The 22,098-nt window shown below is 36.2% G+C and overlaps 1 non-coding gene across 1 annotated transcript; it reads left to right on the plus strand.

Moving 5' to 3' along the window:
* Positions 1-21,201: 21,201 nt before the first annotated feature.
* Positions 21,202-21,263, plus strand: LOC111554218. The gene has a single exon (XR_002735184.1). It is a non-coding gene; the product is annotated as a U7 small nuclear RNA (small nuclear RNA).
* Positions 21,264-22,098: the final 835 nt, after the last annotated feature.

The following is a 22,098-nucleotide window of genomic DNA, read 5'->3' on the forward strand; positions in this document are numbered from 1 at the left end:
TTGACATTTATTTCTCTTTAACTGTTTTAGTAAATGATGCTCACTATTGGCAGAAAAACAAATATGAAACCATGGGTGAGTTTTTGCCCTTTTGAGTGAGTGACAGGTGTAAGCTGCACTCTACTGTTGGAGGCAGGAAGAAATGGAGACCCTGAGGCTCAGCATATGCTGCAGCCAGGAATCATTTTCAAAAGGGGAAACCCATTCTGCGGAAACAGAGGGGGTATTTTGCATCTTGTCACCGACCCAGGTATGAAAGGGAGAAACTAGACTCAGCAGACTCCAGAATAGGAATATAAACCTAACTCAAAGTGGATTCTCCCAGAAGGTATCTTTGAAAGATCAGTTTGTCTTTGGCAAGTTTGGTTTCCACTAAAATTAGGATTACTGTATATTCTGTTCTGGTATGATAGCTTAAGGGCAGGAAACAGTAACGTAAGTTTTAGAAAATTGTTAGCATTCTGTACTGAAAAATAAGTAAGTCTACAGTGCAAAGAGCCACCTTATCTCATGGACAGTGCAGGGTGGGCTTGGCCATGGCTGCTCAGAAAAGGTTGCTCTGCATAACATGGTGAGAACTACCTTGGAATTCTCTTTATCATCTACAGAGTTCTCTTCTGAGTATCTTCAATGCTGCTGGGGAGTGTTTTCAATCCTGAGAAGAAATCAAGTGCTAATAAATGCATTATATTGTTTGAGGTTTAAAAAATGTGAAGCTGTAAAGCAAAGGTCAAACTGCAAATGCCTATAAGGGCCAGGCAGATAAAAAAGCAGGCCGGGTATAAGTGCTTGACATTGCAAGAGTGTTGTGGCTCACGGAAAGGACCAGAGCACTCATACCCAGGGAAACAGCAAGGGTTGCCTCCCTAGCCGGTTATTGCCATGTGAGATGCATATGTGGTCTTGATAAAGAGGGAACAAAATCTAGCATTTTAATATTGAGTATTACTTTTCTATTTATGTATAACAAACTACCACCAGTTTCAATTACCACAAAAGCTTAAAACAATAGAAATTCATTTTGTCATAGTTCCAGAAGACAGAAATTCCAAACCAAGGTGTCAGTAGAGTTGGTTTCCTTTGGAGATTCTGCAGGAGAAACCATTCCATGATTGTCTCCGGTTTCTGGTGACTGCCAGCAGCCCTTGCTGCTCCTTGGCTTGGGGCTGCATAGCTCCATTCCCTGCCTCCTCCTTCACAAAGCCTTCTTCTTTCTGTTCCTCTGTGTTATGAACTTCTCTGCTCACACTCATTCAAGATCATCTCATCTTGAGATCCTTACCTTAATTATATGCAAAGACTCAATTTCTGAAAAAGGTCAGATTCTGAGGGTCAAGTAGACATACTTTTGGCAGCCACAATTCAACCCACTACACTTGGCAACTTAAAATAATACGAATTTATTATCTCATAGTTCTTGTGGGTCAAAGCTTGAATGAGTTAGCTGAATCTTCTCTGCATCTCACCAAGCTGAAATCAAGATGTTGGCCAGGACTACAAACAATCTCAGCTCTAGGTCCTCTTCCAAGCTCACTGGCTATTGGCTCAATTCAGTTCCTTCAGGGCATATGACTGAGGTCCCACCACTTTTGCTGGCTGTCATCCACAATTTGCTCTCAGCTTGCAGGATGCTTGACATCCCCTGCTGTATTGTCCTCTCTACAACAGGGCAGTTTGCTCGGTCAAGGCCAATAGGAGAACACGAACAGTTTTGAATCTGTCTGACATCTTCTCTCTCTGATCTCTAGACTGAGATTTAAATGACCTATTTGATTGTTTCAGGCTTACCCGTGATAATTTCCTCTTTGATTAATCTAAAATTAACTGGTTAGGGACCAGTTACATCTTTCCCATATAACATAATCTAATCCCTAGATTGAAATTCCATCATAATCACAAATCACTCACACTCTAGGTGAGAGGATTATGCAGGTGTGTGTACGAAGGGTGGGAATCTTGAGGGCTACAAAACAATTCTACTTTCCACAATGGGATCTCTTTTTTAACTACTATATACATAATACCAAAAACACATGCCCCATTTGCTCTGAGATCCCAAAGCAGAGATGGATTTTCTAAGCTGGCTCTAAAAACAAACGAGAAAGAATGAACCTATTCCAAAAAAAAAAAAAAGAAAAGAAAAGAAAAGAAAAAAAGGGTATATTTTTAGAAAGGTTGCACATTGAGAATGCAAATGATTCACATTTCAATGGAGTTAGTGCACGGGAATAACAACTTTAGATACTAATTAGTTTGTTTAACAAAAAACCTAGTTTTCCTTAACTATCTTTTGATACAGCCTAGTATGGAACATTACTGACACACAGCATGTCCATGATACATTACTGGGTAAAAAGCTAGCTAGACATACTCCGTACTGCACAATCCAATTTTGACCCCCCAAGATAATAACAACACAGCCATACATGAGTCTATATGATACATGTGCACATGTGCACAAAGATGGATGTATATATTTTAAAAGGCACCACTGGACCACTGGAAAGATACATATCAAACTGATAAAAGTGACTAGCCCAAGTAGGAGCAGAAAGAGTAGAGGTGTTGTGATGGGGAAAATTTATATATACATTAAATCTATGTATACTTTGGTATCACTTCAAATGTCTACAATGAAAAAATTTTGTTTTTGAAATTTAAAATAGATGTTTAAAATCAATGTCTTCAGCCTAGGAAACATAGGAAGACCTTATCCCTGCAAATTTCTCTAAAAATAATTAGCAGGACATGGTGGCATGTGCTTGTAGTCCCAGCTACTTGGAGTGCTGAGGTAGGAAAATTGCTTGAGCCCCAGGAGGTCAAGGCTGCAGTGAGCCAGGATCGCACCACTGCACTCCAGCCTGAGTGACAGAGCAAGATCCTATTTCAAAAGAAAAAAAAGAAATCAATGTCCTTATTATATGAATCCCCCAGCTGCTAGGCTACAGAAGCTGAAAGGTGGCGTTGATGAGTAAAAGGGGCTGGGAGTAACACCAAGACAGCCAAGTACCTCATGTGGCTGCTACAGGTTTCATCTCTCCCTTCTCCACTCAAGTTTTTACCAGGTTTCCACCATGAAGAAAGTAAGAAAAGAAGGAAAACAACACTGTGAGTGTTACACTCATTGGCCAAGGAATGCCCCAAAGGCCAAGAGGTGAAGCATTGCTCAATACTTTATGAAAACTCCTCCCATTGTTGAAAATAAAAGCCTACTTGGCCACCAGCTCTTGCTCCCTGAAGTACTTCATAATCCTGAGAACATGATAGAGGATTATGAATGGTAAAAACTCCAAAGACCTCAAGAAACCTGATGGGTCATTGAACATTATTTGAAAAATAATGGCAGTTAAGCTGCAACTATATATTAAGACTTAATAACTAACTTCAACCTCACTAATCACCACGATTTTATTGATGAAAATCTTAGACAGAAAATCAATGTTCTTGTTCAAGGCAGAGAGTTTGTTTAATTAGAATCAGCATTTAATAAGGGATAAACATTAATGTCTTACCCAGGACCATCACTTTTTAAAAGCCAAACCAAATGAGTTGATTGCATTAACTTCCCTTGCCAACAACAACAAACACCAAAAGAGGGACATCTTTGTCATAAGCATCTTTATCATTGAAGAGCTGAGCCTTTTCTCTGGGATAGTTTAGAGTGTCTCTGTACTCAGTGGCAAAGCCCAGAGGTATATTTGCAAAGCATTTACCTCTCCTCACTCAGGCATGCGCTATTGCATCCAGAGCACAGCATTCCTCACTCCACCAGAAACAGAGGCCAATAATGTGGCCAGAGGAGATGTCTCAAGAGTTCATATTTGCCCTATGAATATAAATGAAATTGGCAAATATTTTAAGAGAAATAAATTATTAACTGAGGTGCCAGGAAGAAAAGGCAAACCAGACTCTGTGAAGGCATTTACAAAGTGGGCAAGTTTGCATAAAGCAGTGTCAAACACCAAGATAAAATGGCTTTGCCCCTTCGAGGCTGCGGTAACTAAGAGAACTGGGAAGGACTTAGTGGCCACTTAGGTGTTATTCTGGAGAGTTCCCTGCAGAGAGGCCCTTCTGCCACTGCAGCTATGATAACTCTGACACTGTGAATATTTGAAGTCCTGGATCTATCAGGAAATTTCCCAAAAACTCTGGAGCAAATATATTCACTTTGGCACTTTATAAAGAAGCTATAGCCAATATACATCTAAGCAACCATGCTGCAAATAAAAGGCCAAGGTCAATGCAACACAAGCTAGAATTATCCATAAGCAAAGAAAAAAAATGGAGGTTTTGTTTACACAACAATGTGGAATGATAATTCCTCATTTTGTGACTGATATGACTAGTTTTAATACATACATGCCTCCAAGAGCCAAATTAACTATACATTTTCCAGTTCCTTCTATCACTTCGCAGTATGCAAGCCAATGTCTAAAAGACAGCAAGTTAATTTATGTATCCTTCCCTTGCCAAGTGTGATTAATTGATGTAATATGTCAATTCCCTTTATGCAAATGTTAAAAATGCATCTTCATTTCTATCCATATATATTGTAGATAAATGCTTTCAGAGGGAATGATCTCACTGGGGCAGTCGTGGGCAGTAGTTTCTTCACAGTTCAATTTAGGAGATATTTATTGTACTTACTACTCAAAAGGCTCTGTGCTTTGTGCTATGGAGGACATAAACTCTTCCTTACTCTCAAAAAGCTTAAAATCTAGCAAGAAAGATCAGCTTTGCTCCCTACAAATCTGTCCTCTGCAGCCTCTTGTCTTCTTGATCCCAGTAAATGGAGCTACTATCTACTATATCACTGAAGCCAAAAATCTAAAAGTCATCCTTTATGCCCTCTTCTTCACTCTCTACATCCCTTTTCTCAGCAAATCTTTTAGATTCTAACTCCAAAATATATCATGGATCTGCCTTCTGTCACCTTCTCTATAACCGCTCGTTTCATTTTGATTTCTAAGAAACACAGTTACCCCAAAAGTTAGCTGCATGAAATAATCTTTTAAAAAGTGCTCACAGATTCTGTGAATTAGGAATTCAGACAGGGTACTATAGTTTGTGTTTGTTCATGATGCCCAAGCTTTAGCTGGAAGACCTGAAGGCTGAAGGCAGAAACAATCTGCAGGCAGAATCACTTGCATGCCTGCAGAATGACACTGCCTGAGGGCTGGAGGTCTCACTTCCTTTCCATATGGGTCTCTCCACATGAGTCCCTCCAAATGGCCTCTTCGCACAAGATAATTTGGACTTCCTTACAGCATGGTGGCTAACTGCCCATAGCATGAATGCCCCCCAAAGAGAGATAGCAAGGAGGAAGTTGTATCCTTTTCATTGTCTAGCCAATGAAGTGACAGTATCAAGTTTACCCCACTCTATTGTTTGGGGCAGTCGTAAGCCATTATTCAGTTTAAGTGGAGAGAATATCAACTCCACCTCCCCATGGAAGGATGATCAAAGCCATGTAATGGAAGGTAATGTCTGGTTGCTTATCTGAACTATTGCAACACCCTTCTAATGAATCTTCCCCAATCTACCCAATCTCAAAATCCATTTTCCCCTCAAAAGGCAGTGATCATTATTTTTATATTACCATATTTAAAACAGAAATATCCCTCTTCATCTAGAGCCTATAGATGGATTCCCATTGCACTTACAAAAAAATCCAAACTTCTTACTGTGGACCCCAAGCCCCTAAATATCTCCCTCCCACTTGCTTTAGACAAAAATCATCATTTATTTCCTCAGGTGTGCCAAGCTCTTTACTCCTCCTGGGCTTTTGTATATTTTTGCTCTGCTTGAAACGCTCTTCCTCTGCTCCTTCCATAACTGCATCTTCTGATCTCTACCTCTTACCTTCAATTTCATCTTCTCAGGGAGGCCTTCCTTGACCAGGTATCTAAAGTTCCTCAGCCTCAGTGATAGTTGTAATTTGTTTGGTTGGGGGATTTTTTGCAGCATTTCTTACAATAAAATTTCATTATTTATTTGTTTCTTTTCTTCTCTCTCCTCTCGCTCCCTTTTTCTTGTTTTGGTCTATCTGTACCACTAAAATATAGGATCTCTGAAGTTGTTCACTATCATAGTCTAACACCAGCATTTTGCCTAGCACATAGTGGGTGCTTAAGAAATATCTGTGAGATGAAAAACAATATAAGTATATTTTCTAATAATTATAGAAGAATCTATAATGTGACTAAACATATAAAATTTAAAGTCAGATGGATTACATTTAACCAGAAGGATCAGAAAAGGTTTACGAAGACAAGTTTGAATTGGGTTTTAAAGTGTGTACATAAAAAGAGAAAGATATTATGATAGAGAAAGAGAGTTATTCAGGTAAGAAAAGCAGAGACTGTTAAGGGAAATTCAACGAAGCAAGAGTAGACAGAAAATAGGGTGTTTAAGAAGTTAGTGAAGGAAAGAATAGCGAGGTAGTATGAAGCCAAACAATGAATGACCTTCAATGCTATATTTAGGGATTTTGACACTATTCTGTAAATAGTAAGGCCTTATTTAATGGTTTAGAGCAGAGACTGAGATATGAGGTGAGTTGTACTAAAAGACCATCCTGGCAATAGTGTGTAAGATAAACTGTATAGGATGAAATGGATTAGATATTGGGTAGAGGTTTTCTTCCTATATATATTATCTGCCAAAGGTCTAAATTTTTCTCCATAACTTTTAGCTAAAACCCAATCCAGAAACATGAGGCAATTATTCTAGCACACAAACTTGAAACATGACACCTTTTCTACTTTTTGCTAGCAGAGATAAGGGATATCCGCAAATGTATCCTTATTTACCCTGGAATTTACCAACCAACTACTAAAACTCCTCCTGTCTAACATGGATAGGCTTGGATTCCAAGTGTTAACATTATGATTTGTCAGCTTTCCTCTTAGATGATAGCATCATTTGCTGTATTAGTCCATTTTCACACTGCTATAAAGATACTACCCCAGACTGGGTACTTTATAAAGGAAAGAGGTTTTATTGACTCATGCGGCTGGGGAGACCTCAGGAAACTTACAAGCATGGCAGAAGGGGAAACAAACTCAGACCTTCTCACATGGCAGCAGGAGAGAGAGAACTGCTGAGCGAAGGGGGACGAGCCCATCAGCTCTCAGGAAAACTCACTCACTATCAGGAGAACAGCATGAGAGAAACCATCCCCATGATTCAGTTACCTCCACTTGGCCTCTCCCTTGACACGTGGGGATTATGGGGATTGTGGAGATCACAATTCAAGATGAGTTTGGATGGGGACACAAAGCCTAACCATGTCATTTGCCTAAATAAAACATGGATTCAGGAACATTATTTCCCTCAAATTCCAGGTTTTAGGCCTAAGTAGAGGAAAAACATTGTGATTAAAAATAAGGGAAATGCTGACCATTACAACAATTGAGATAAAAATCTCTAAATGCAGAAACCATTTGTGAAAGGAAAATAAATCGCAGGACCCCCAAATCACTAAGCCAAGGGAAAGGTCAAGCAGGGAACTGCGTCAGGCAAACCTGCCTCCCATTTCATTGCTAAATAAGAAAGCTACAAAGATTTTTAAAAAGCTGCATACCTCCCTCACAATTTGTCCACAAGGAAATTCTTTGCAGACAAGGGACAGACAGAACTCAAAGTCATTCCTTTGCTCACATTAGACAAATGCACATCTGCTGGCTTCCTCTGCCCTCTTGTTTCACTAAAGCCAGACTAGGGCATAAGTTAATATTCCTCTACCCACTTTTCACATTAAATTGTGCATTCAGCTAATCAGAGACTCAAAAGAATGCAAAAGTTTGTCTCTTATCTACCTATGACCCAGAGGCCCCTCCCTGCTTGAATTGTCCCACCTTTCTGGACCAATCAACGTACATCTTACACAAATTGATTGATGTCTCATGTCTCCCTAAAATATATACCACCAAGCTGTGCCCCACCACCTTGGGCACATGTCATCAGGACCTGCTGAGGCTGTGTCTCCTGCACATCCTTAACCATGGCAAAATTGAGACCTGTCTCAGATACTTTGGGTTCACACATTCATTCATAAGTTACCAAGTTCAGGGAATAGCAATTTGTTCCTTCTCATTTTGACTAAGCTTTCCAAGCAATACAGGTAGCACTCCTTCCCAAATATGACCCTTAAGTTTTTTCTGTCATGGTTTCCAATGTAAAAGCCACCTCACTTTTGTCAAATCTGTTTACCTGACAGCAGGAGACCTGAAGGCTTGGAGCAGTAATGGTTATGCCACAGCTATGGATTATCTCAATCAGTAGGATTTTGCCCCATGGTGCTCTTTCCTGAGGATGGATAAAAATTCAAGAGGATAATAGCTAGTTAAATATAAGCACAATATCAAATTTGTCAATAGCAATCCATGAACAAAAGCCTGCTGTTGATCTTTTAATATTTAGACCATTTCTGTGTATTGTCACCCTTTGGGTGGATATATTTAGTGTCTTTGCCTATTGACACCTTTATAGCTGTTGCTGCACTTGCTTTTACCCATAGGTATACTCAGAGCATCACAAGGGAGCCACTAATGTCTAACAAATTGGCTACCAAATTTTATAAATAACTTTTGTTGGAGAAAATCATTTTAGAACTATCTCCTGAGAGAGGGTTTCCTCCATATCTCTTACCAGTCGATTATTTAGATAATACATTTGGTTTTCAATGCCCCATATTCTGATAAACAAGGTGCTAACCTCCTGGCTTTTGGTTCGACATGAATATTTTAGAAACACAGAAAAAAAAAAAAGAACCTGATTAAGTTAGCACGTGGCATTTAAATTGAAGTATAAAAACTGCCTACGAATGTGTTGAGTTTAACAAATGCCTTATTACTTTTAAAAACTCGCAAAACCTGGAGTATAATAAATTCTAGTGGGAGGCCCTGGATTTGGCAGTGAGGACTAACAATTATGGTAGATTTTGGAACACAGTTGCTGACAGCATGGCTCTGGGTAAGGTTTCTCTGTGAGCCCAGATCTCTATTGGCATGTGGCAAGCTCATTCTCACAGCTCTCTGCCCCCAAGGCACCCCACACATCACTATCATGGCACAATTATAGCACATTGTTTTATAACTCTTTATTTGTCCATCTTTCCCACTAGACTGTGAACTCTTTGAAGCCAGATTTTCTTCCCATTTTCATCTTATTGGGCTCTGTAGTCCTAGTAACTAGCATAAGTTTGACCCATAGAAAAAAATTATCCAAAATTCATCATGTATATGTATTTTTTTAATAACATGGACAATTGTCCCTAAAACTATAACCAAATTGCTTTTTCTAGGCGAGATCAGTAACATTTTCAGTCATTATTCATCTTTACTAAGCATTCAGTTAAATAAGGACCCAGGAAAAATCTTTTACCTTCAGGGTTATATAAATTTAGGTGGATTTTAATCCTTGCCAATCTTTGCCAATCACTGCAATCTATTCCTCAGGCAATACATTTTGTGATCATTCAATGTGTCTTACTCTTTAAAATCTTTAGATTCTATATATTTTCTGAATAGTACCTGAATGGATTACTATGTTTTCCTCTTCTTGGAAAAGGAAATGAAATACTTTGAGGGCATCAAAAAAATTAGAGAACTATATAATGCACTCACTACCCAGGTTTATGAAATCTTAACACTAGGTCACATTTGCTGCTTTATTACTTTTGAGAAGTTGAACACTTAATATATAAAATCGAAGGTCATCGTGTACCTTTCCTGGTGACTTCTTCCTCTCCTTAACATCCTGTAGATGTTTTTATACTTTTCTTATGTGCTTCTGTTCCTTAAGCATTGTAGATTACTACTTTGCAGGTTTAAATCTCCAAATTAATGATATAACATTTCATATATACTTATGTAATTCACACTAATTATCAATTTATTTATTTATTCAACTAACATCTATTGACCTTCTACTGTAGGTCAACAAAAGCGCTGAAGACACAGCAGTAAACATCACCAGTAAACTGTCCTCATAGCACATTCAAGAAGGAAGAGGCAGCAAATGAACAAATAAGTGACACTTAACCTAATATGTCAGATGGTAACAGATATTACAGAGAAGAATCAGACAAAATAAAGGAGGTCCTACTACTTAAAGAGGGGATGTGTTATCCAATGCTTGTTATTATGTAGAGTTTTCAGGAAAGACTTTATTGATAAGGAGACACTGGAGCACAATTTGAAAGCCAAGAGTGTGACCCAAGAAGACAACAAAGGGAAGAAAATACCAGACAGAGGGCCCATCAGGTGCAAAGGCCCTGAGGTAGAAAATGGACTGGGATGGTTGACAATGACAATGATATGTTGTATTTGGAGTAAGGAGCTATGTCATAAAAGGACTTGTAGCCATTGAAAGGACATGGCTCTTACTTTGAGTGAAGTGGACAACCCTTGAGTGATTTTGAAGAGAGAAGTGATATAATAATACTTACATTATATTTGTTTTAGTCTGGCTGCTATGTAGAAAACAGACCATAGAAGGGCAATGGCGAAAGCAGGAAGACCCAGTTAGGGGGCCATTTCATAATTCAAGTTGAAATGCTGGTGGCTGGTAAGAAGTGGTCAGATTCTGGATATGTTTTTAAAGAAGACCTGGCAAAAGTTGGTGATGATTGGATGTAAGATTTGGAAAATAGAGGAGTCAAGGATTACTCCAAGGTTTGAGATTTGAACAACTGGAAAGAGAGTTATTAATAACTGTGACGGGGAAGACTGGGAGAAAAGTCGGACCCAGAGAGAAAAACTTCCAGATTGATTTTAGTCATGTTGCGTTAGATATATGTGTCTGTTAAACAGCCAGGAGTGTTCAGTGGTATATATCTGGAGTTCTGGAGTTCAGGGGGAGGTCCAATAAAAAATATGCAAAACTGATAAAGCTGGAATTTGGCCCTAATGTGTGTGCAAAACTATGAGACTTGATGAGATAACCAAAGAAGGAGGTATGGATAGAAAAGAGAAAAGAAAAGGCTAAGAATGAATCCCTGGCATATCCCAATGTTTACAGTTTAGGGAGATAAGAAAGAATCAAGACAAGATCTCTAGGAATAAAAAGAAATATGTAAGGTTATATGAAAGGAACTTGCCAGAAAAAAATAAAAGAAATGAATGACAAACCAAGCTCTTGGATCAAAAAACTCAATGTTACAAAGATATTAATTCTCTGTAAGTTAATTTATAAATGTAATGGGTTGCTGATAAAGTACCAATGAGATTTTTGTGGCACTAGACACCTATGCTATCTTTGTATGGGAAAATAGACAAGAATAGTGAAGGAACTCTCAAAAAAAGGTGGGGGGCAATAATGAAGGAATTAGCCTGATTAGATATTAAAATCTGCTTGAAGCCTCAACCCCTAAATTGAAACAATGTGTTACTGGTACATAAATAGACAAATAAATCAATATATAGAAATAAGGAAATCTAGAAGTAGCCTAAAGTTGGCCTTTAAAAGATAGAATACTCAAAAAAGATGGAATAACCTGGTAGCTATCTGGAAAAATAAAATAAAATTGGATTGAAGCCTTATACCATATTCTAAGCATAAGTTCTAAGAGGTCCAGAGATTTAAATGTTTTAAATAACAGCTCAATAAAAGCACCAGAAGAAAAATTGGGGAAATTTTTTTATAATTTGAGTGGGGCCAATTATTCTAACCAAGATATAATACTAACAAGTTACAAAACAAAAAGAAACATCTACGTGGCAGGGAAAAAAAGTATAAACAAAGTAATAGCAATAGCAAAAGTAAAAATTATATCACAGACAGAATGGCTATTGGAGCTTCATTTATAGCTCCAATATTTAAAGAGTTCCTAGAAATTGATAATAGCAATAACCCAGTTTTCTTTAAACAGCAAACGAGAAAAACAAATAATTTGCAGGAAAATACATACAAAATTTTAAACATATGAAGAAATATTCGACTTCATCTAGAAAAATGCAAGTTAAAACTAGTTGCTGTTTTCTACCTACAAGAATTTTAAAAAATAAAAATTTCACATAGGACTTCTCGGAGAGGTGATGGGGAAGTAGGTACTCTCATACATTGCTGGAAGTTTAAACTGTCACGATCCCTTGGAAAAGAAATTTGTCAATATCTAAAAAAAAATTAAATGCCTTTTTTCTTTGACCTAGGAATTCTGCTTCTGGAAATCGATTCACATATCCTTACACACATACAAAATAGTATATACATAAAGTCATTTATTGCAGCATTGTAAATGCAAAGGTATGGAAACAATTGAAATGTTCATCAATAGAAAAGTGGTAAAATAAATTAACTAGACACTTGTTAAAAGATAATTGAAAAGCTGTTATGTGCTGATATGAAATGGCCTCCAAAACACATCATTAACTGAAAAAAAGAATTATGCAGCAGTCAGCATAATATTCTACATTTATGTAGAAAATAGAGGAAAAAGAGAATATTTATTTGCAGTTTCATGTGTTATACAAATAAACTGAACTAATACACAAGAAAGAAATAAGAGTTGAGAAAAGAGAAAGCCGGGCGCGGTGGCTCAAGCCTGTAATCCCAGCACTTTGGGAGGCCGAGACGGGCGGATCACGAGGTCAGGAGATCGAGACCATCCTGGCTAACACGATGAAACCCCCGTCTCTACTAAAAAATACAAGAAAAAAAACCTAGCCGGGCGAGGTGGTGGGCGCCTGTAGTACCAGCTACTCGGGAGGCTGAGGCAGGAGAATGGCATGAACCCGGGAGGCGGAGCTTGCAGTGAGCTGAGATCCGGCCACTGCACTCCAGCCTGGGCCACAGAGCGAGACTCCATCTCAAAAAAAACAAAAAACAAAAAACAAAGAGTTGAGAAAAGAGAGTGCAAATTGTGTAGAAGAGAGATTGAAGTGGATGGAAGAGTTTTCACTGCATATAGAATCTTTACATTTTAAACTTTCTAAAATATGAGTCTATTATCTATTGAAAATATTTAATTAATAAAAGAAGAAGAATTGAAATTTGCAAATAATATTTTGGGAGGCATATATTATTGATATAATAAGAATTTAGAAAGATTAAGCAAGAGAATGGTAGGAGAATTGGAAACATTAAGTATAATCAACTCTTCAAAGAGTTCTACTATAAAGGAAATGGAATAGTAGTTGGAAGGGAGTATAAGACAGGACAAGGTATAGCAAGTTGTATGCTCATGGGAATAATCCAGTTGAAATAATAAATTTGGTCATGCAGATAAGAGAGAAATTCTTAAGAGTGATGTGCTATAGTGGGTGAGAAGAAATTGGACCTAGTGTACAAATCGTGATTAACATTATGTTTTTGATATTTATCCATGTTGATGGACATAGCCCTTGTTCTTGTTCATTCATTGTACTGAATGTACAGCTTCTTTATATAAATATACCACTATAGTATTTATCCATTCCTCTACTGAAAGACATTTGGGTTTCTTCCAGTTATTTACCATCATAAACGATATTGTTAAGAATATTCTTGTATGTGTCTTTTGCAGCATTCATACTAAATCTCTAGGGTTTATATTTTGGGAGTACAATTGCTGGATTATGTACCATGAACATCATCAGTGTTCCTTGATAATGTCAAATTATTCATTATTCTCCAAATTGGTTGTAGCAATTTACCCTCCTCCGCCTCCTCCTCCTCCTCCTCCTTCTTTTTTCTTTTTCTTTTATAGAAACAGTGTCTAGCTCTGTCACCCAGGCTGGAGTGCAGTGGCCTGACCTTGGTTCACTGCAGCCTCAACCTCAGGTTCAAGCAATCCTGAAACTACAGGCACATGCCACCACATTCAGCTAATTTTTGTACTTTTTGTAGAGATGGAGTCTCACTATTGCTGCCCAGGCTGGTCTCAAACTCCTGGGCTCAAGTAATTCTCCCTCCTTGGCCTCCCAAAAAGCAGGGATTACAGGTGTGAGCACCGGCCTCTTGCTGTAATTTATATTCATAGCAAGTAGTTTGTTGATTTTCTATTGCTCTACACACCTCCCTACACTTTGACAATCTCATGAGCATGAAATAGTATCTCCTTGTAGTTTTAATTTACATTTACCTGATCACTAACAAGTTTGACTATCTTTTCTAATAGTTATTGGAAATTTAAGTGTCCTATTCTTTGAAATGCTAAACCACATTATTTGCCCATTTTTCAATTTATTTGTCTTTTTCTTACTTATTTTTAACATTTCTCTATATATTTTAACACCAATTCTATAACATAATATCTAACATTATTAAGTGCTTATAATATGCCTGACCTTGTTTTGGGCACCTTATGTTAATTAACCCATTTGATCTTTATAACAGTCCTAAAAGATGGGGAGATTTATTAGCTCCAGTTTGTGTATAGGGAACTGAAGCATATAGACGTGACATACCTTGCCCAAAGTTGTCCAGGTTATAAGTGGTTAAATCTGGATTGAACTCTGATAATTTAGTTCCAAAGAATATTTCTCACTGTTTCTCAATCCTGCTTTCATTTTGTATACTGAAAATATCTCCAGCTCTGGCAGGCCTTTCTATTTTGTTTATGGTATCTGTTCATATGCAGACTTTTCCTTTATGTGTTTTTATTTTTTTAACTTACTCAGATCTATCAATGTCTTCCTTATTTTTAAAAAATCGTTCCATTATCTTAAGATCATGATGACATTAATACTTATTTTTTTAAAAAGTTTTCAAGTTTTGCCTTGGACATTTTGGTCCGATTCCCCGCCCCACCTTAGGATTAATCTCTTCTCTTTGTATGTGGGTTGACGTAGGGTTCTATCATTATTACTATATTCTCTGTGAATTATGAATTTCTCCATCAGCATTTATTGCTTAGTCCACTGGCTTATAAAGTCACCTCTGTCATATATCAATATAAGGATTATTTTTCTGGCTCTCTATTCTGCTCTCTTTGTCTGTCTGCCTCTGCATTATACACACTGTCTTAATTTCCAAAGTTTTCCAAGTTTTGTTATCTACTAGGACTTGCCCCTCCCAACTTGTTCTTCCCTAGATTTTCCTTACTGATTTTGGCCTCTTGCTATTCTATATTAACTTTAGAAACCGCTGGTTTAGTTCCATGAAACACTCTACTTAGATTTTTATTAAACTAGCATTGAAATATATTGATTACTTGCCTAGAATTTATATTACTGCAATATTGAGTCTACATTTAAATTGACACCATGTATTGTTCCTTTACATACTAGCTTCTTTTATGTTTTTAAGAATTTTTGTAATTCCTACATAAATTCTTAGATATTTTTGTGATATTCAGTATTACATGCCTTTAATATTTTGTAGCTTAAAAATGAGTTTTTTCTATTATATTGTCTAAAGGGTTATTGTAAAAGAAAGCAATTGAGTTGAGTATGTTGGGTTCATATGTAACAATTTAGTATTCATATTAGTTGTAATAGTGTGCATATTATCTAAATATATGATAATTATATTGCCTGAGAAAAAATATTTTATCTTTTCCTTTTTTTTGAGGCAGAGTCTCCCTCTGTTACCCAAGCTGGAGTGCAGTGGTGAAAACATGGCTCACTGTAGCTTCAACCTCCCAAGTGAGCCTTGACCTCCCAGACTCAAGTAACCCTCCCACCTCAGCCTCCTGAGTAGCTTGGATCACAGGCACATACCACCACCACACTCAGCTAATTTTTTGTATTATTTTGTAAAGAGAGCACTTCAATATGCTGCCAGGCTGGTCTTGACCTCCTGGGATCAAATGATCCACCAGTCTCAGCCTCTCAAACTGCTAGGATTACAGGTATGAAGCAATGCTCCCGCCCCCAACCTATCTCTTCCTTTTAAATTCTTACCATTCTTACTTCTTTGTTTTGCCCTATTATAATAACTGGGATGTTAGGACAATATTGAATAGAAATGTTGAGTGCAAGCATTATTATTTGCTTCTTAAATGAGAATGCTTCTAGAAGCTTAACATTAAGTATGATGTTTGCTACAAATTTCTAAACATGTATTTTCACATCAAAATCTACTTTGTCAGAAATTGAACTGTATAAAGCTTCACTTTATTCTTGCTTTGTAAAGCATTTTTATCATGAATTAGTGTTAAATGTTATCAATTTATTTCTTTTGGATTAATTGATATAATATGCAGTACATTACTATGTTCTGCCAATGTTATATCTTCCTTCCTTTCACAGAACACTCAGCCATAATATGTTTTTAATACATTTTAATTTGCCAATTTTTAATTTATGTTTTTACATCTATATTGTTAAATGACATTGGTTAATAATTTATTTTATTGTACTGATCTTATCGTGTACTTTATTATCTTTATCAAGGTTATATTTACCTTGTCTCTTTTTCAATTCTCTGGAGTAGTCTATTAAAAGTGAGAATTATTGTTATATGAAAGCCTGGTAAAGCTCATTTATAAAACAATGCAAATGAACCCGTGGAGGCAGTATTTGATTCTTAGATGCTATTAGTTTATTCATTTTTTCCTATTCTTCAGTTAGATTTGGTCACTGACAATAATATTAACAAAATAATAGAAAATATTTATGAAGCACTTAATATTTTTCGGGTAGTGCTCTATGCATGTTACAACCATTCTTATTTTTATCTTTATATCAACTCTATGAGGTGTTATGATTATCCACATTTTCAAATGGAAAAGTTGAGAATTTAATTAATTTGCTCCAGATCACACCATGAGTAAGGAATAAGCTGAGATTCAGGCCCAGGAAATATGACACAGAAGCTACACTTTTAATCATTATACCATGCTGCTTCTAAAGAAAAACAATAACAAACATTTTTTCTAGAAAATTATTTCTTTCCCTAAATATTCTAGTTTACTGAAATAAGGTTGTTCATGATATTTTCTTAGGAGTTTTAAGGCTCAAATGCATTTGCACTTGCCCCACTTCCATTCCTAATCTTGTTGATTTGTGTCTATTTTTTAAGATCAGTATTGATTGAAGTTTGTGGAATTTATTCATCTTTTTAAACAACCAGCTTCTGGGTTTGCTGATACTTGGTATTCTTTGCTTTCCATTTTATTAAAATATGCTCTTATCTTTACTATTTCCTTCCCTCAACTTTCTTTCATTTATTATGTGGTTCTTTTTGTAGCATCTTAAATTGAAAGTTTAACTCCTTTATTTTTTTACTCTTATTTTTAAATAAATGTACTTAAAGCTATACATTAATTACAAATATGGATTAAACTGGGTCACAAATGTTTTGATATGTAGCTTTATTGTCATTAACTGTAATTATTTCCTAATATCTATTTTATTTCCTTCCTTAACCAATAAGTATATGATTAAGTTAGTAAATTTATGTGGATTGTGGTAGATACTTTTTACTATTGTTTTCTAGTGATCAGAGAAGGTAGCATACTAGCCTTTCTTGAAATTATGTTGTGACTGATATTTTTAAGTAGTATATAATCAATTTTTTATAAATGCTCCATTTGTACTTGAAAAAATATGTATTCCCTGTTGTGAGACATTTTAATAAGTTTATTACATCAAGCCTATTAATTGTACCTTTTTTTTTTTCAGACAGGGTCTCACTCTGTTGCCTAGGCTGGAGTGCAGTGGCACAATCATGGCTCACTGTGGCCTCGAACTCCCAGGCCCAAAAGATCCTCCTACCTCAGCCCTCCAAGTAGCTGGGACTTCAGGCGTATGCCACCATGCTTGGATAATTTTCATAATTTTTGTAGAGAGAGGGTTTCCCCATGTTGCCTAGTCTGGTTTCAAACCCCTGGGCTCAAGCAATCTGCTCACCTCAGCCTCCTAAAATGCTGGGATTACAGGTGTGAACAACTGTGCCTGGTCATAATTGTACTTTCTTGTACACGCCTTTTTTGTAGACATGTGTTTTCATTTCCTTTGGGTAAAGACCTAAGAGTATAATTTCTGTGTCATAGGATATTTGTGTGTTTAGCTTTATAATAAACCACCATTAGTTTTCCAATGTGGCTGCACCATTTTGTATTCCCAAAAGCAATGTGTGAAATTTCCACTTATTGTCAATCTTTTTACTTTTAGTTAGTTGCAGTTCATTGAATTTTTTTTTCTAACTAATGATAAGGAACATCTTTTCATACGCTTATTGGTCATTTGTATATCTTCTTAAATATATGTTGGAGTCTTTTGCCTTTTTTTGTTTTTGTTTTGTTTTTTTGAGACAGAGTTTCACTCTTATTGCCCAGGCTGGAGTGCAGTGGCACGATCTTGGCTCACTGCAACCTCAGTCTACCAGATTCAAGCAATTCTCCTGTCTCAGCCTCCCTAAGTAGCTGGAATTACAGGTACCCACCACCACACCCAGCTAATTTTTTTTGTATTTTTAGTAGAGACGGGGTTTCACCATGTTGGTCAGGCTGGTCTTGAACTCTTGACCTCAGGTGATCCACCCGCCTTGGCCTCACAAAGTGCTAAGATTGCAGGCGTGAGCCACAGCGCCCGGCCTTGCCCATTTTTTAATTGGGTTATATATTGTATTGTAAGAGACCTTCATACATTCAGCACAGATATTCTCTTCTCCCAGTGTGTGGTGGCATTTTGATCGTCTTAATTATGCCTTTTGATGACCAAAACATTTTAGGTTTTATATAATATTGTTTGTAAGTGTTGATAAATCTTCGTCTACCCTTAGCTTGCAAATTTTTCTTCTAGAAATTTTATAGTTTTAATTTTTACATGTATATCTGAGATTAATTTTGAATTAATTTTGTGGTGAGGCAGTTAATTATAGGAAGTCCTCCTAGTGTCTCTCTACAACGTGCAGCATGGGGAATCTAATTTCCTTGAACTTTGAGCTATCTCACAAACAAAGTATGCAGAAAATAACTTCTTACACAGACATAGATCAGAAACATCAAAACTATAATATTAGATAATGCAGTTGCCATAACTGCTGCATTTTCTTCCTAACATCACACTCAAATCTTGCTCTCTCAAAACCCCATTCAAATGCTACCTCTCCCACAAATTTTTTACGTGAATGGATTAGAGAAGGAATGATACCTTCCTCTAAACTCTCAACACAGTTCATCCCTGTGTTTCTTTAGGAGCATAGCTGTTCCTGCCACATAGCAGAGTTATTTGTTATTTGTCTCATTTTGCCTACAGATGAAAAGCTCCTAGAGGGCAGTTCCCTTGTCTTATTTACTTTGTAATCTTGAGATCCTGGCAGAGGATTTCTTCTGTCTATTTTTTTGTGAGATGCATGGATATACTGGCAATTGATATTCTGTGGATGACAACAGCTGGTATTCTCTTGTTGGAAAACAAATCTTCATTTCATTCTGGATTTCACGACTCAACTGATATAAACTAAATAAGAAAATAATTCAGTTTATCAAACACAAAGATAACATCTGAATATTTACAGTGAGCCGCTCATAGGTAATATTTAGGAACAAAAAGAAAATGGCCATATGGCCATGTGAACTAGGAGTCAGCTTTTATAACACGTGAAGCTTTTATCTCCCTCTCACAAACATCCCATTGGTAATCATTGTAGTTAACAAGCACTAGTCTTAAAAATCATTTATTAGCAACCAAACAGTGTTTAAGTGTTCTATGCATACTATCTCTCCTTCAATCCTTATAGCAATCTGGTAAAGTAAATAGGATCATATCATAATTCCCATTTACTTCTGAGAAAAATTAACGCTTAAAGAGATTAAATAATACACCCACAGTCACAGAGCCAGTTAGTGGTAGAGTCTGGATTTAAATTCAGGCCATCTAATTCCAGAGTCTGTGCTCTTAACCGTTACCCAAGAGGGCCTCCCACTGTTGTCATGAAGCTAGCTGCCTGGCAAGCATGCCTGCTAAAATTAAGCCTGCAGAGCAATTATTCCATTATTTTAGTTTAATCACACATAAGAGTTTAAATATCTGGTACACATATTTGGGCTTCTACATATAGTTTCTTCTTAAAATTTAATTCTTCAAAATTAAACTGATTGAAGTATACTTCAGTTATGTTACCTTCTCTAGTGAAAAAAAATAGCAAAAATTTTGTATAAAACAATCATATTGTATAAAACAATAATGTACCATTTTTTGTGTGTGTTTAATTCTGAACTCTACTCCTTCCCTAAAACAATCCTGACACTTTTGTGGTATAAATTTCCCTTAAAGTTTGCCTTATCATGGGCTACACAGAGTTAGAGACTATTTTTCTTTGTGATTTTCAGACAGAAGGTATAACTCAGAGTGCAGAAGGTAGAGAGGTTGCTATCTCAAACTACAGGGTGAAGGGAGCCATCAAATATGTGTTTATTAGAAAAACTCTCTATCTTATTCCTGGAGTCTGTGGATCCAATGGAGAGAAATAAGAGAAAGGTAATTTCAAATTCGATATCCCAAGTTTGATAGATCTTTTTTTCTTATTGAAAAAACAAACAAACAAACAAAACAACAACAACAACAACAACAAAATAACCCGATGCTTTACATGACTTATTGTTAAGGGTATTTGAATCATTTGGGAAAGTGGGCACAACTATAATTCAACAGTAGTTATATCTGAGTATATCACACCCACACACAAAATCCGTCTGAAGGAGAATGCAATTGCCTGTAATATGTATCTACTCTGTAAAGAGTTCTGGTGCTCCAATATGTCTCATTGCACATTTATGCCTTTTGCAATCAATGGGTTGCCTGTAATTATTGATTTTGATATAGTATATTCAGGTGATGGGAGAATTGCCCAAATCCAATGCATGACTTTACGAAGGTGTTAAACCATGAGAATAATACGTTTGTAGCTGCAACCAGTGGGGCCTATGAGAAGGGTTTAAAAGCCAGTCATATTTCACAAGACTCAACTTGCTACACAAGACACAAGAGATTTGTTTACAGATTTCAATGGGAATTTCTCCATAAGTCTGGTGAAACATGTAGTGTGTGGTTACATGGCAGCCCTAAATGTCAGGTGAGAGAAAATTTAATTATAACAGATGGCATTAACTATATAAAATTCAGGGGCTCTAGTTTATATATGAGTAAGCATGGAAGAATTGAGTGTTTGCCTGTATTGCCCCAGAACATGACTAGACTGTGTGAGATTATTGTAATTGGTTTCTAATCTAGGGCCTGGTTAGCGATTTAGAAGGTTATAGGTAATGATACCTTCTCAGTAGTTAACTAATAATATTTCTTCTGAATGCTTTTCATAATGGATGTCCCTAAATGTTACAGCTCTTGTAGAATTTTTCTAGTAGATTTTCTGGTTTTTATTGGGCAACCACACCCACTTCCCAACCAACTCCCCGAAAAAAAAGAAAAAAAAAACAGGAAAAGAAAAAGGTATCCGTAGATAACACTGGTTTTTCATCTTTTTTTTTTTTTTTCTACTAAGCTAAATAGTTACTAACCTGAGTTCGTTCGTTATTGGCCCCACCATTCATCCCAGACCATTAACCATATTTGGGTTCATGTTGACTAGCCTAATACCACCATTGTGAATAGAAAATAAGCAATATAAGGAGAAAAGAGAAAAAACAAATTTTCTAAAAGTCTACAGGTTTTAAATCCAAATTTCTGAAAATTTGCAGTAAGTTTTATTTTTAAGCAATTAAAGTAATACATGCTTATTATAGACAAACTGGAAGCCAATTTAAAAAATTAAAAGAATATAAAAATCACACATAACTCCACCATCCAAAATAGATACTCTAATATTTTAGTATATTTCCTTCTGCTTAATTTTAATAATTTTACATGGTCAAAATTACATAGGTTATAATGTTATGTCATTTAAAATTGTGACATATAAGCCAAACATTTTATGAATATAACTTATAATTAAAAGCTATTATTTTATTCTATGAATAGACTGCAATTTTCCAAATCATATTCCTTTATGGAGGATACTAATTTTTTTTCAGATTACTTTTAGTATTATCGAGTTATCAGAACATCAGGGAAAAATATTAATGTTTATTAATTTGCAAGGAGAAGTGAGAATATAATACAATTTTAGACAAAAAAAAAAAAATTACTCTTATGTTTGAACAAAACATTTAAAAAGTCCTTTGGTTTAAAAACTAAGGCAGGTCCAGAGCAAAGTTTAGAATGGGATGTC

This window comes from Piliocolobus tephrosceles, chromosome 3, assembly GCF_002776525.5.
Source record: "Piliocolobus tephrosceles isolate RC106 chromosome 3, ASM277652v3, whole genome shotgun sequence".
In the NCBI taxonomy this organism is placed as follows: Eukaryota; Metazoa; Chordata; class Mammalia; order Primates; family Cercopithecidae; genus Piliocolobus; species Piliocolobus tephrosceles.